At 40.4% G+C, this 15,067-nt stretch overlaps 1 protein-coding gene across 1 annotated transcript in view; it reads right to left on the bottom strand.

The window, feature by feature from the left end:
* LOC143341705 (uncharacterized) overlaps positions 1 to 14,484 on the bottom strand; it is a 117,449-nt gene extending 102,965 nt beyond the window's left edge. Inside the window, exon 1 of the mRNA XM_076765009.1 lies at positions 14,393 to 14,484. The gene's annotated coding sequence lies outside the window, so the exon portion shown is untranslated. The remainder of the gene's footprint in view (positions 1 to 14,392) is intronic.
* Between the last annotated feature and the right edge of the window lie 583 nt (positions 14,485 to 15,067).

Genomic DNA, 15,067 nt, shown 5'->3' with positions numbered 1-15,067 from the left:
TCAACGATTCTATTAAATTTATTTCTACGCGTGCTACATGATATTTATGTTCATAATATCGATAAACTGACGAATGTCGAAACGAACATGGCAGAAGCGACGAATCTCAGACGACGACTTGTGAATGTTTTTGCGAACCGCAGGCGGATATGACGCAGGAATAATTTGTCACACTCAATTGGGGACAGAGAGCATAATGAAGGCTTGGGTTCCGAGTAGGACACAATCGGTTCGGAACAGGTACGTACTTAGGTATATTAGCGTGCAAACGCGTGAACCGTGGTGCTGCTTGGGACACGCAAGGTAGAACGAAGAATCAGAAATATGGGATAAAATTTGCTCGATAAATAGAAAGAGAATCAAATGTAGTCGAAGGAATGGAAAATTTGCTGGTATAATAAATGCTGAAAATTATACTGGTACAGAAATAGTTACGCAACAAATGAGAAACGTAAAAATGTTTATACGATGAAACACGTGAAAACAGAAATAAATAGAAGTTTTAGAAAATTCTGTCAGACGTACTATACTAAATAATAAAATAAAGAAAAAAGTCTTATGTGTAATATAAATGTAGAATGTACTTATACAATCATAACTATAATATTAATTTGAAAATTGTTGGAAATCTTACTCATACTGTCGTAGACTCAATTGCGTTCTTATATCTATTTCAGGTTTCACGCTAGGCCTCGTTAGTTAACTACTCTTTTCCTGCTAATGATATATGTTCTATTAATGTTACATTATACATATATTTCAATTCAAGATCTTTAATCTTGAATAAACAAGAAATAATGTTAACAATCTTGAGAACTACCAATAAGACCATTAAACTTTTAAGACAATGTAAGTTTTTACATGTAGATTTGATTTCTCTAACAAACATGCTTGGTGCATTCGAATTAATTTTATCCGAAAATGAAAACAGCTTAAAGTTAATTTTAAATCAATTTAGTAAAAAGTTTAATAAAAAAAAAACACACGACGATATTATAAAATTAATCGGTATGGAAAATACAACTGTACGATACAAATGTAATCGTAAACGTTGCAGCTCAACCGTGTTATGTAACATTTATTCTCGCAACGATATCATTCCCCGCTTGTAAAATGTTCGTAATAATGTATCAGCAAAAAGACAAGTAAAAGAAGAACATTTAAGATGTACTCGAGGGGTAATATACGTGCGATTACATATTTATAAATTAACCGACATAACGTACAGATGTAGATACAGTGGCTAAATGCGTGGCATAAAAGTGGGTTTTCTCCGTTCCACTCCCATGGAGCTTGGTCACCTGAGGAGTTACTATGCCCAATTAACCCTTTGAGAACCGTACGCTGCGCGGCCATTGCCACTTCCGACGTTGCAATAGTTTTCGCCGCATAATTTTTTTTTTTTTTTTTTGAGTTCGCCAAAAGACCTCGTTTCACCGTGTTTCTATCGCGGAAAATCGAACGCCTGGTCGTTTGCAATTTAATTACATGCAACTCGATGGAATATTCAATAGATGCGTTTCAAATCTATCCTAGCAGGCGTATCTAATTAAAAAGCTGACACTGTAGGAGAAATTTCAATAATTTCTTTCTAAATTTCTATTCCGGTCGATTCTTCCCTCCGGTTCTTACTCAAATATTTGATTTGATAGCATCAAGATATAAACAGTGAATAAAAGTTTCGAAAATTTTATTTAAAATTATGCAACCGTCCGGTGATCGTATACTTAAGCACAAAAGTTGCAACGGAGACTCGACGCTGAATAAATCATTCGCGTAAGTAAATGCAAATTTTAATAATTTATCGCGGCGAGCGTCATTCGTTTATTCCTCGCATGAAAAATTACCGCCAGGCAATTCTGAAATCTAATGAATAAAGAATCCTCGCGCAGCGTTCTCGCTGTTACGATCGAGCTATGAATCGATCTAAAGGGCACGAAACATCCGTCCAACAATTCCTGTAATTCCTTATCTTCTTAGATTGACGGAGACTCGACGTTGCGCATGTAGGACTTGATTTTCACACGGACTATCCGGCGAGGATGTTTTGAAACATTGGAATTCATTTCTCGACAAATTGTCGTCTAATAAAACGAAGTTCCAAGAAGAGCTTTCAGGAGTAAAGCCATTCGAATAATTTTTTTTTGTTTTTTCCAACTACCACACGGCACACTGAGTTTTTTCAGCTTTAATACGATTATTCCGAATGCATTAAAAATTCACTAAGATACTTTCAAGTAGTTCAATGCTTTAATGATCGTACGTTTCGCGCGAAGACTGTAGCCTGTCGGATTTTTCCGACAGTTTCAGTTTCCTGGAAGCTCTACTGTTTTTCGATACATTTTACTCTACACAGTTTTATCAAATATCAATTTTAGTAAAACATAACTCGCCAATACCATCGTAAAAATCAAAGACAGTATCTTTATATATTTCTTCATCCTCATTTTTATTACAAACTTATTCCGAATTTATGAGATATCATCTCCTTTTGAAGACGATTCGTCGATCGATTTCACACGAACAGTTTAAAATAACTTTCTATACTGATATTAAGAATTTGATGGTAAATTGGAACTTTGAGTTAAAAATAATACGTGTTGCGTAAATCAAAGTAAACAAATGAAACGAAGGTAGAATGCTAGAAGAACTCAAAGGGAGGTTCTATGTTTGTTAGATCAGTTCTATTTGTCCAAATATCAAAAATTCTTGTGGCGTATAATTTTTTCGTTTTTAAATAAGTATAAATATGACTAGAAACTCATAACTTTGTCTCGATGATAATGGAACTGATTACATTTGCCACGATACGATCGCACGTAATCAGACTGTAATTACGCACGATAATAAACGAATAGTATTCGATTATTCAAACTATATATTATATTTGCCGAATATTTCAATTGGTAAGACGAAAAAATTCGACAAGTGGTCGTAACCCCGTTCAGGAGGCAACAAATGGCGCCGTAACGTCGACGTTACCAGTCGCTTTAAATTCATCGTTCGGTCACGTGTTATTAACTCGCCGGGTAATTTTTTTAATTTCGCGATTAAAATCGCGGTTCTGTAAAACTATTTTAATAACGCGCGCGCGAAACGAACTTGGCTGCCCTTTCAGGAAGAAACGCCCGAGAGAAGCAAAAAGAAGAAGAGGAAGCGTAGGAGCGACTCTCAAATCCTTCACCTGTGACCCGAGGAACTCACGATGTGTGACCGTCAGCGATGAATAAATTGAAAAGTCGCGGAAATACAGCGGCAGTCGACTCCGGTCTTGTTAAAAAGTTTCGTTCGCAGCGAATTTTTCTATACAACCTTTCGAAAGGCTCCATGCGACACGAAACGTTAGTAGAACATTTTTACGGAAAATACGAAATGTTATTGAAATACGTCCGCCTTGATACATCGCAGTAACGTATCAATAAGAAACAGTAAACTCTTTATGGATGGGAACTATATAATTTTTAACGGTTTCTTAGAAATTTTTGTTAACTTTGGAATTAAAAAATATATCCTTTAAGAAACCATTTAAAGAGTCTAGATGGGAATACCCCCGTAAGTTCGAAAGAAAACCCGCGAAACGTATGTTTCCTCGTTATGAATTATACATCTATCAATGCCGAGGAAATAATTATTTGAATACCTTCGCGTCTCTGTATAAATTTCTGCGTTCGACCTCCCCTGCGTACACACCTTTGTAAACGCCATTATATTCGTTGCGCGCATAATCGCGTATCTTTCCCTTGATGTCAGTGAACAACGGAAAATTTACAATCTCAGTTGAAAAGCAGTTATAAGCGCTGCCATGAGCATCGATAATATTCCAGAAGCTCATTAGCGATCCAGGAACGTCTATCCCCTTCCTACGTGTAATTATCTGTTACAAGCTGGCTCCGCGTACGTACGTAGATACGTATAGCGCATAACAGCAGATCAGCGCAACGATTAAGCTCAAAAATAGTTCATGGGAACCGAGGTAAGCTAATCTCCATCGCATTAGTGTTGTTCCATACGTATAAAATGCTTTCCAAGGAGGAAGCGCCTGCACGCATCTTCGCCGTACGCGGGGTCATCACTTTCGAAAGTACCCGCCGCGGGGCTATCCAGACGCTCGGTACCAATTCAATCGCGTTATTCTAATTCCTATCTGACCCACAAATCACCCACGATCCACGAGAGTCGTGCGCCCGATGAAAGTAACGACCGGTCCTGCTAAATATCCACGCGAAAACCGACCGCAGGTCGAAGCTCGCTCGTAACGCTCGAGTTGCTTGGGAACCCGACGCGTTACGCTGCAAACTTTATGCAACCCGATTACGCGAATGAGATTCACGTTCAACAAATTATTATTCGAACATCTTAGAGGACGCGATAAGGGGCAGGATTCGAGGAAACCTCGCGGTGGCATCGGTAGCGATTAAAAAAGAAGGAAGCTGATCAATCGTAGTCTAGCAGGTTTTAATACCAACGATTAGGGAATCAAAAATGTGTATCTAAAAACGATTCGTCGAGTTATTCGTGCGTACGCTGTCGAACAGACTCTATCAGAGGCGTGGGAAGAGTGACAAGTAACCCTTTCGAAAATCGAAAATTTAGATTTCAAGGATTTCAGAAATCCGCCGCTAGAAACTCTAAATTGAAATAGAAATATTAAAATAATGACGACTGGACTATTATGATTACTCTTACTAATCAATAAAAGTCGATTACTGGACAACACTATAGGAATCTTAATATTTCATCGACCGAGTCTATTAATCGGTTGTCATGAAAATAAAAAATGTTACTAGATTTAATTACTTTACGACAGAACGATACAGTGAGCATTTACACAAACGATTTAACGTTTCTATAAATGTAAGAAGAAGCGTATATTCTAGCCTAGGATCAACAGGTACTGGTAAGTAAAGCGTTAAATCGGTGAGATTAGTAAACGACGCTGATGGCCCTCGGGCAAGCAATTTAGGGACACCCTGTATAGCGTCTGCGCTGCATGTATCGGTATCATTTCAGGGTACGATAAGCAAGGTCGCGTGTACGGAGTCAGAATCGTGCGCTCTGTTCGGTATTTCGCGAAATTTACGATCGTTCCCGGGTATAGGTCCACCTTGGACAGATGGAGAAAAAATAGCGGTTCGCCACCGATGGCGACCTAACCTACCCCGCGTGCACACGTGGCTACGGTGTACATAGTTTTGTCATGGGCTGTGCCTCCCGACGGCGTCCTACCACCCGCAACCGACAACAGGCCAGGCCGGGGCAGAGTCTTAGGCCAGGCCAGGCCAGGCCAGCGAGGAGTCTTGTAAGAAGGGGTTAAGAAACTCTCGAACTAAAGTGCCTACACCGGAAGCAGGGGCCTTGCTTTCTGGGCTAATAACCCTACACACATCGACACGCGGCGTCTGCGTGCGCGTGTACACGCTTAGACGAGACCACACGAGAAACAGAGATAGGGATAAAGAGAGAACCGAGCAACCAGACGGAGAAAGGGGGGAAAAAGAGGTGCAATACACGACGGGGGAACCTTGCGTTTGCACGTACAAGAGGACGCACACATTAATCGAGGCCCCTTATCAGCATGCAAAGCTAGATTTTATGTGCGATCGACTCGTGGCGAGCCTCAGGATTCGTACGCAAATCGCAATCGGCTCTGTTGCGTACAAGACCGCCGCGAAGTTCCAACAAAGGAGTCAATTTCGCGCGAGACCGTCGTCTACCAGAGTTCGTCACATTTTATTCGACGAACTAGGCACACTCTGTTTAGCAAGAACTGGCAGAAAATGTAAACAAACGACCAAGCTACGAACCAGATCGGACGAACTGTACCGGACAAACGAGTGTTTTTGTTAATACTTACTGTTCTTTCTGGATTTCTACGAACTTCTTACCTCGTAAGGTTTTTACTGTCGTAGAAATCGGGTTAAGAACGCGATCTTTTAAATCGACATCCAGACGATTCGAGCGGCACCAAAAGCTAGTTTACGAATAAATCAAACATTTTTTATTTTCGAATAAAATTTGTCTAATTCTGTTGCATCGTCGGCGACAAGTCGCACTCGTGACGCAGATTACGATCCAAACGTAACGAACACGAGTCAAACTCGTGGCGCACTGTAGCGTAAAGTGGCTGTCGTCGATGTTCAATCTCTGCGGCGGATCGACGTGTGTCAATCTTCGCAACATGCAACGTATAATTTAATTTCTGTTTTGCATATTATGAGAAAAAATTCAGTTCTTTAACGCGTTGACTGTCACGGTGGTCACTGGTGACCGGCACTATAACTCTTTCGCTGTTAAGTTCGTACAACGTACTGTCAGAACACGAAGTCCAAACTGTTTGGAACGTATAATGAACAGTCAACAAGGTGAACTGTTTAGACTCTAAAAGCTTGGATCTTTTGACGATATAATCGACGATTTTACTTGTTACGTGTTTACTGTATCGAGTATCTTTACAGACTAAAGGACACTTACTTCTAACGCTCGCAGATAAGGATATTACCGAATTACAACTGGCGACATCTATACACATTCTTCATAAATAATATTAAAGAATATTGTTTCCTCATTTCATAATTCTAATTATTCTGAATCCATTTGTCCTGTAAAACGGAGGATCACAAATTCATTTAAAATTGTCACATGTCCCCTAATCCCTCTAATAGTTGATATTTGACAAATATCAGACGTTCCCTGAATAAATAAATTTCGTTTCTCTTCTACCAAGTTAGAAACGAACGGCTCGAACTTGGGGGATGATCTAACAGATGCACTGACGCAACCGATCGCAATTTGATGATCCGAATATCGATGTCTGACAGATTGCCAGACACTTCGAGATCCGCGTACCTGTGGGTCAGTGAAGTATTTAAAAGTGGCGTAGCTATACTATGTGCACGACGAGTAAAACACTCCAGATCATCGGCGTTGCCACCGCACAATTACCGTCGTTATCTTCATCTGTCCGTGTTTCCATGAAGTGCAAATTCTTGCGGGAATCCTTGTTACGGGCGAAAAATTAATATCTTTTTTCTCACGGGCGTTCCACGTAAACTGGATATACGGTTAAGTCTCCAATTAAATGCAGAATTAACCCGAATACGGTATTTCTATAAACAACGCTCGGAGGCAAGCTCTCGCGGCAGCGTGCGTGCTCGACCGCGAGCTACTTGATAAAACGAAATTAATTTGTAATTACGTTAACCCGGATGCGGCCCGTTCCCCACATCCCGTCGCCTCCGCAACAATGTGCAGAAATACCAAAGTTCCGCATTCGTTGCATCCAGACGACGCCAGTATAAAAATACCATCGATCTCCCTACTCTGCGATCCCCCTTGTCGAACGTTCCTCGGCGCAGAAATTTCATACAATGCGGCTGTTTCTTCGAACGATGCCTTTTGCAAATGATTTTTCGGCAAAAACGTGTTTAAAGTACCACGAACACTTTTAGTGTGGACATAGCGGTTCGTTGGACACGATTATCTCACTAATATGTGTAATGGATAGTTGAACTTAACAGTATTTCTCGTTCCCTTTCCTCTCCCTCTTCTATAGATGATTGATAGGTTGTAAACCATCCTCGTACATTCTGCTTAGCATACTTCTTAGTACATTAAGGAACAAAATCATCTTCAATGATGAAGCTCACTTTTTGGATGGTTTTGTTACTAAGTTGTCGAATTTGAAAAACTCCTCAAAAAGCAATTGTCTAATGTGGTTTTTAGACTGGTGGAATCATTGACTCTTATATATCCGTGACTGGTGAGCGTTATCCTTCGATGATTTCATTTTTTCATATACGAGTTTGAGTTGAGATGTGGTTTAAACAAGATGGTGTCATATGCTACGCTTCTGTTGAAACTATCGGTTTATCGAAGTCGAAGTTCAATGATAAGATTGTTTCGAGAGATGTAGCTTTCAACCAGCCATCAAGATCTTGCAGCTCGATACCATTAAACATTTCCTTTGCGGGGCCATATTAAAGTCTCTCGTTTATTCCCCGCAAAGCATAAACTCTTAACGTGAGATACAGCTTAATCTATGTGCCAGGGTCCGTTGAAAATTGTATATTGTATTTCATGCATAATGTCTTTTGTAGTTTTCATATTTAACTCCTTGCCATACAATGACTCGTACAATTCTTGATGTCAAGTTTCATAATTATGAAGCCATTCACTGGTCATCGAGTCTTATATGTATATTAAAATCAATACATTTTTACATTCACGAGCTATTCGTAAAACAAATCTATTCTTTTTCGTGGCCATTCCTTGTACGAATAAATAAAATTGAATAGTATACGTTTGAAAAATTACGTTAAATCGTACGTCAAGGGGTTAATTCTAGCGCTGTTGTTGCATCTCAAGTTGCAACGGATGATCCAACCATCGAACATCGAAGCTCCAGCTAACTCGATTATCGATGCACGGGTATCAGAGTCTGGTAGTACTTTAAAAAAAATTGATCAACTAGTGGCGATCCTAAGGGAACGAAACCCTTATTCGTTATCACGTAAAACGGTAAAGTGTCCCGTTTACTGCTTCCTCCGGTCTCACGTAACGAATTAAACACCTGTAGTACGTGGGATTAGAAGGTTTCGGCTGACATGCCCATATCTCCCTCTTTCCCTCTTTCTCCCACCAGGTGTTACCCTCTTTCTCCCACTTTGTAGATCTCTCTCCCTCTTTCGATTCCTCTCCCTTTCCCGTTCCCTCCGACCTCTTTGTCCTTTCCTCCGAGTGTTCCCCTCCGGTGCCCCGCGAACCCCGACGTCTACAGGCGTCTCTCTCCGTTTCCCAGTCGCTTGACACATTCGCGCGGAGAAAATGCAGCGAGCTCTCCCGTAGCGTGTATATATAGGAAGGGAACGGATGTCTGGTGTGTAAGGAACCGCTAAAATGGTGTTCGCTCTTATCCGAAGATCTAGAGCGGCGATGCGAAGAGAGGCACGCGGAGGGCTATACGTAAGGTAAAAGGGGGCTCATGACTGGTTGGTCGGTCGGTCGGTTCGTTCGTTCGTTCGTTCCTTCGTCGTTGTTGTTGTTGGCTGTCTGGTTAGGTTGGTTAGTTGCCGTTACCAGAAAGAGGCCACCTAGGTTCGCAACCAGCCGACTTAAACCTCGAACTTTCTACGTAATGAGACACCAGCCACGAAATGACAAACGTAATTAAAGCAGACGTACACCGGGAGGTCAGGGATCCGACGTGGGCACCGCGGTGAAACAGGGATACGTCGACAGTACGGGGGAATTTTCACAATGAGAAACGTCGTCGTTGCTCTTTTGCGCGTCACCGTCGCGCAAGGTTCGCAAAACGTCTCGGGAATCGTCCGTCCGGGCCCATTCAGACGCTTCTGCCAGTCATTTCGGGATCGCGATCTCCGGTTCTTCCTCGCTGTGTCCTCGTAATTTTATCTGGCACCGGCGATCTTTCCGTCCCATCGGCGTAATTCAATCACCGGCACCCCTGCCTGGTCATCAAATCCTTGTCCCGCGAGAGGAATACTCGTGTAACAGGTATCGGACCTGCTCAGGGGTTGAAAACAGTTACAATAGCGGTTCGGTTCTTCAAACTGTTATGAGAATTAACAAATGTTACGACTGTTATGGATACGTCGGTTTCGATTTCGATTACGGTTCTTCAGATCCGATACTGCTATGACAGTACTTGCTGGGTTATGTTGGCTCCCACAAGGTTCATGGGCCCGAGTTATGTAGTAAATAGATAAGTACAATAACTATTTACAAACACCTTAAAATTAACAAATATTTATATTTATAATTTATTAACATATATACACAGATAAAGTGTTAACAATGGTTCGTAAAGTTCTTGAACTCTACTCTGTTCAAACTTGTATTCTCTTGTATACTCTGGTAATTGTTCGCTTGTAACTGATGTAATTTGTAACTTGTAACTTTTGTAAATTGTAAGTGTTCTGATTATAACTTTTGTCCGGTTCTGTAGTGATTATATACGGAGTTCAAAAATAGGAGGAGATTCTATTAACAAATCAGAAGTTTGCCCATCCCTCGTGGGCCAGTCCTCCCGAGACTCCTTATCCCACCCCTTGAGGGCTTGTACGGGGGTGGTTGTCCGCGGCCCCAAGGGGCAGGTAAATGGGCCCAAATTACGGTGAAACTAATTCAGCATGTTGAATGGTTTAATGGTTTTAGGGTACAGAAATTCTTATTGTCAAAAAAGGTACATTTACCAGATGACCAAATTAAGTAATTTAAGTAATATTGGAAATAAATGACGTGTCCTATAACATAGAATGTTTGGAATTCCAAACAGGTTAAGATAATGAAACTGAATGATTTAAATACACGAAGTAAACTTATTTACTAAACTTGAAAAAGGCATAACGAAACATGTGATTGCACAATAAACGATATGTGCTACACAGCCAAAAAAAACTGTCTATTCTTTTTGGGGCATGCTCAAGCCCCATCTTCCGAGTATGCAGGGGATAACACGCGCCCAAAAGCTGGAAATCGCGATTGAAATTCCAACAGTACTTTATACGTCGACGAACATGTCGAAAATTCATCGCTCTTACGAACGTTATGGGACTGTTTTTTAAAGGAAATCAGAAATTCAACCTTGCCCCGTTTTACGTATCCTCTTAACAAAACAATGGAAACGCAATGGTAGAACACATTTCACTTTTTCGCAACGTGTGTACACCGGGGGAGTCTAAAAGTATTGCGCGATTTCCTACGTCTCGCCGCGAGAGAATTCACCTCGCAGACACAATGTAGATTGGGTTTGGCCGTGTACCGTAAAAGCGTAATTATCATCTTTCGAAACGGACAAGAAGTCTTTCCAGAAACATCGGTCCGTTTCCTTTGCAAAAAAAAAAAAATACGCGATTCAGTGATACCGTTTCTCGCATATTTTTTGGCGAACAATGTTCCTTCGAGGAAATAACAATGATTTTATCGATATCGTTTTAGCCTGATAAAATGTTCTCTCGTTTCATTAGGTATAAACAAAATACCCTTTATTGTATTATTTGTTTCTTCAGGACGAATATTATTTCCATAGTGGTAATATCTCTGTATAAAGACTTTAGTAGTATTTGTAGTATTTTAGAATTAGAAGTATTAGTAGTATTTCTTACTTCGATGCAATACCATGTTTACTAGCAACCTAAAAGAATGTGACCTTTTGTTTAATGTTCTCCGTTTCTTTTCGGGGATTCCTGGAGGGGAATACCAGATAGGGGAATAGCGTACGATTTTACCTGAGATGTTTTTCTGCACCGTATTATAGTAACTTTATTTTTTTCTATGTTAAGCAATATTCATTTCTTTTGTCATTATTATACAATTAATACAGATATACAGGGTGTTCGGCCACCGCTGGGAAAAATTTTAATGAGGGATTCTAGAGGCCAAAATAAGACGAAAATCAAGAATACCAATTTGTTGATGAAGGCTTCGTTAAATAGTTATTAACGTTTAAAGTTCCAACCGTACTGAATTTTTTTCTCGAAAATGTGCAAGATTTCGGGGGTATGTCTATTCACCAAAAATGATTATAATTGGCCCCCACAATCGAAAATAATTTTTCCAAAATGATTTGAAATTTTTTTTTTCACACAAAACTTTCAGCACATACTCGAATTTTTTTCTAGAAAGTGGGTAGGATTTCGGGGGTATGACTATTCACCAAAAATGATTATAATTGATCCCCGCAACCGAAAATAATTTTTTCAGAATTAATTAAAAATTTTTTTTTTCGTCAAAAAATTTAGGCACCTACCCCCTGTCGATTTTTCTTAAAAATTCCTTTTTCATTTTTAGTAATTTTGTTTGACGCTCTACAGAAAAGTTGTCTAATACTTTTTTGTATGTACCCATGAGCTCTATTTCAGAAAAAAGTTTCATTGAAATATATTCACAATTGTAGGAGTTATGGCTGTTTGAAAATTGGACCATTTTTATGGGGTTTTTCTCATTTTGCAAGGTCAAGGACCAACTTTTCGAATATTTTTGCAATTTGCACATATTCTCCGTCAAAATACGCGTAGTTTGCTTTTTTAAACATTAAAATCGTCCAATCTGTTCAGAAGTTATGACGTTTTAAAGATTCGCATGAAAATTCGGGCAGACATTTCTGGCCAGAAATTATATTTTTGGTAAGGAATTTTTTTCTCGAAACTGAGTAGGATTTCGGGGGTATATCTCTTGACAAAAAATGCCTGCAATTGACCCCTGCAACTAAAAATAATTTTTCCAAGACGATTCGAAAGTCTTTTTTTTCACCCAAAACTTTCAGCACTTACTCGAATTTTTTTCTCGAAAGTGGGTAGGATTTCGAAAGTATGTGTATTCACCAAAAATGATTGTAATTGACCCCCACAACTAAAAATAATTTTTCCAGAACGATTTGAAATTTTTGAATTAAATTGTTAATAACTTTTTAACGAAGCCTCCATCAACAAATTAGTATTCTTGATTTTCGTCTTATTTTGGCCTCTAGAATCTTTCAAAAAGTTTTCCCAGAGGTGGCCGAACACCCTGTATACAGTTCGTGATAAGTGGCGGGTTAAAATTCCCGCTCAAAGCAAACGAAACATACAAAACAAACTTTCTGCCTTATTTTTTTCCAAATCATTCCTAAACATTTTTTTTAGAATTAAACATTTTCATATACGTGATGTACGATTTTGGCTGTGACTCACGGAAAGAGTCCCGAAAACTTGCGGAAGGTGGTGTAAGCTTTCGTCGACTGAAAATGAGTGTAGCCATCGTCTTATAACATCGAAGGGGTTACCTTGTTTTCCTTTTTCCATGAAACGTTTTTGCCCCCCTCCATAGTGGCACGACCGTACACAGATAAGGTGCATCGATTCGATCGGAAGTGGCCCAACCTCGCTGGTGCACGAGTGGGGTCGATAAGACGCGCGAACCGCGCGGGAAATGCCGAACCTTATTTATTGTCAGCCGCGTTCCTGCGTGCGGAACGCCATGCCGCGGCTTCCACGCGAACCCGAGCGAATACTTTTCTGTGATTCCAGCCATCCCGAAGCCACGGACCGCGTTACATTCCTCCTTCGATCCTCCAGCGATCTCACCGGTCCTCCTCCACGAAACCACCGGCACCCACCTACCCACGGGTGTATATTCACGCGCCGCGGGAGCTCGCATAAAACTGCTCCCGAGTTTGGTGGGGTCAGAGATCACGTTACTCGCCGATAAAGATCTCACGTGAGTGATTGTCGATGATATTTCACTTAAGGGATCGTCAAAGTCCGCCGCGCGCACGAACCGATACCTGGAATTTCTCCGGCCACATCAACCCTTCGTTCTCTTTCTTCTGCTCAACTTACTTCCCGACGGAGATGGACTAAATTCTCATCTACGGTCGGCTGGCATTCTACACGACGCTTATCGTTTTCGTAAAATAATAAGAAGCTACGATAAAGATACGGTTGCTCGTAAAACGTGCTGCCTCGGTATAACAGTACGGTGAATTTAATTGGAAAAATATTATTATTGTGTGAGCAAATACTTGGTAATTATTCGATCGAAAAATAAATAATTAATCATTCCTAAACGTTATATAAATCGTTCTCATATTCAGAATTGTACTACACAAAGTTTTGCTCTTTGTCGATTAAGTAAATTGCATTGCTATGGTTTTTTAGAAAAATAACGCGAAAAGTATGAAAAGTAAAGTTATGTACTTATGTTTCTGTAACTATGTATTCTCTTTCTTTGTTAAGATCGAATTTAGTTCTAGAAAGCATACAAATCTTCTATGAATTAACCGTACATTGTATCACGTCGCCAATTGAAGGTTAAAGCATACTTCGGTACCTTTCTGAAGTATTAAATAAGTCATCGTGCACGATTGGTCGGTTTTCAACGCTTTCGAGTTGTCGCACTTTGTACGTATTTTGCCTAACCTTACTATGATTTCTCTCGCTAGTTGGGAGCTTGCTTCGAGCTTAAATTCATTTTTAATTTTATATTATCGTAACTGTTTGTTTATCAAACAGCGTCGGACCAGCATAGGTCTACGAGCAAAAGAAACAAGTTTACAGGACATTACACACGCCTTGTTGCACTCAAAACGATGTAACACTGTGTAAATCAAGACTGCACGCGTAATATAAAAATGATTATCGTAACTAGTTACGTTCAAGTGGCGCCACCTACTGCAAATTAAGACGAAATTCAACCGCGTATATTCGTAGCGTCGCTCGACATGCAACGAAGAGGTCGCGAGTTGTTACTTTTTTTCGTATTTTTTTTTCACTACCGACACTCGTTCCGCATTCAAACGCCGAGTGCATGCCTCGGCGGCGGGCGTTCACCGTGCCGTTTAATTAACTAAACGTAGCATAGGCCGATAAACGGCACGTATCGACCATAAACTTACCACCGCCTTCGACGCTGCTGATAACACTCTATCGTTGCTGGTCCCTTACCCACTGTTATGTCAGCAGCCACGTTCGAAAGCACCTTCACGCCCACGTTCCTCCGTGCATCGTGGAAAGAAGGTGCACGCACGGCGAACACACACGCGAGAACCACACGGCGCCGCGGCGCTCGTCAGAGACAGTATAAACACCCCCTACCGAACCAGCCATTTTCAACCCGTCACTTTGACGTCTTCTTCGCCGCCATAGTTCGCTAATAGCCTTTTGTTATTCATTTTCATCCGCGTTCGTAGGGTGAACTCTGACAACTTCGTAATAACGCAGAGGAGCCTGATGACGGTTGCAACACTGTAAACATTTCGAAATAATAAATATTAATTCAAGATTCAGATACGTAATATAAAATGACATTCATAACAGACTCGTGCTTAGATAGAATGCTATTAGACGACTCTTTAATGAGGAAAATAACTTTTCGATGTCCAAAACTTAATTTTGCTTAGTACTTTAAAATTGTAAACATTGTAGCATTTATAAGTGTACCAGTAATGAAAACTCTGACACGATTACGTAAGAACTATCGTCCTTCCACGAGAAGAAGGCACAGCGTGTTTACATCCCCACTCTTGCTGCAGTCCGCTGATTGGCTGTCACTGATCTTCATCACCGTTTTC

Source organism: Colletes latitarsis, chromosome 1 (genome assembly GCF_051014445.1).
Source record: "Colletes latitarsis isolate SP2378_abdomen chromosome 1, iyColLati1, whole genome shotgun sequence".
NCBI lineage: Eukaryota > Metazoa > Arthropoda > Insecta > Hymenoptera > Colletidae > Colletes > Colletes latitarsis.
This window is presented reverse-complemented; position numbering and strand designations above follow the sequence as displayed.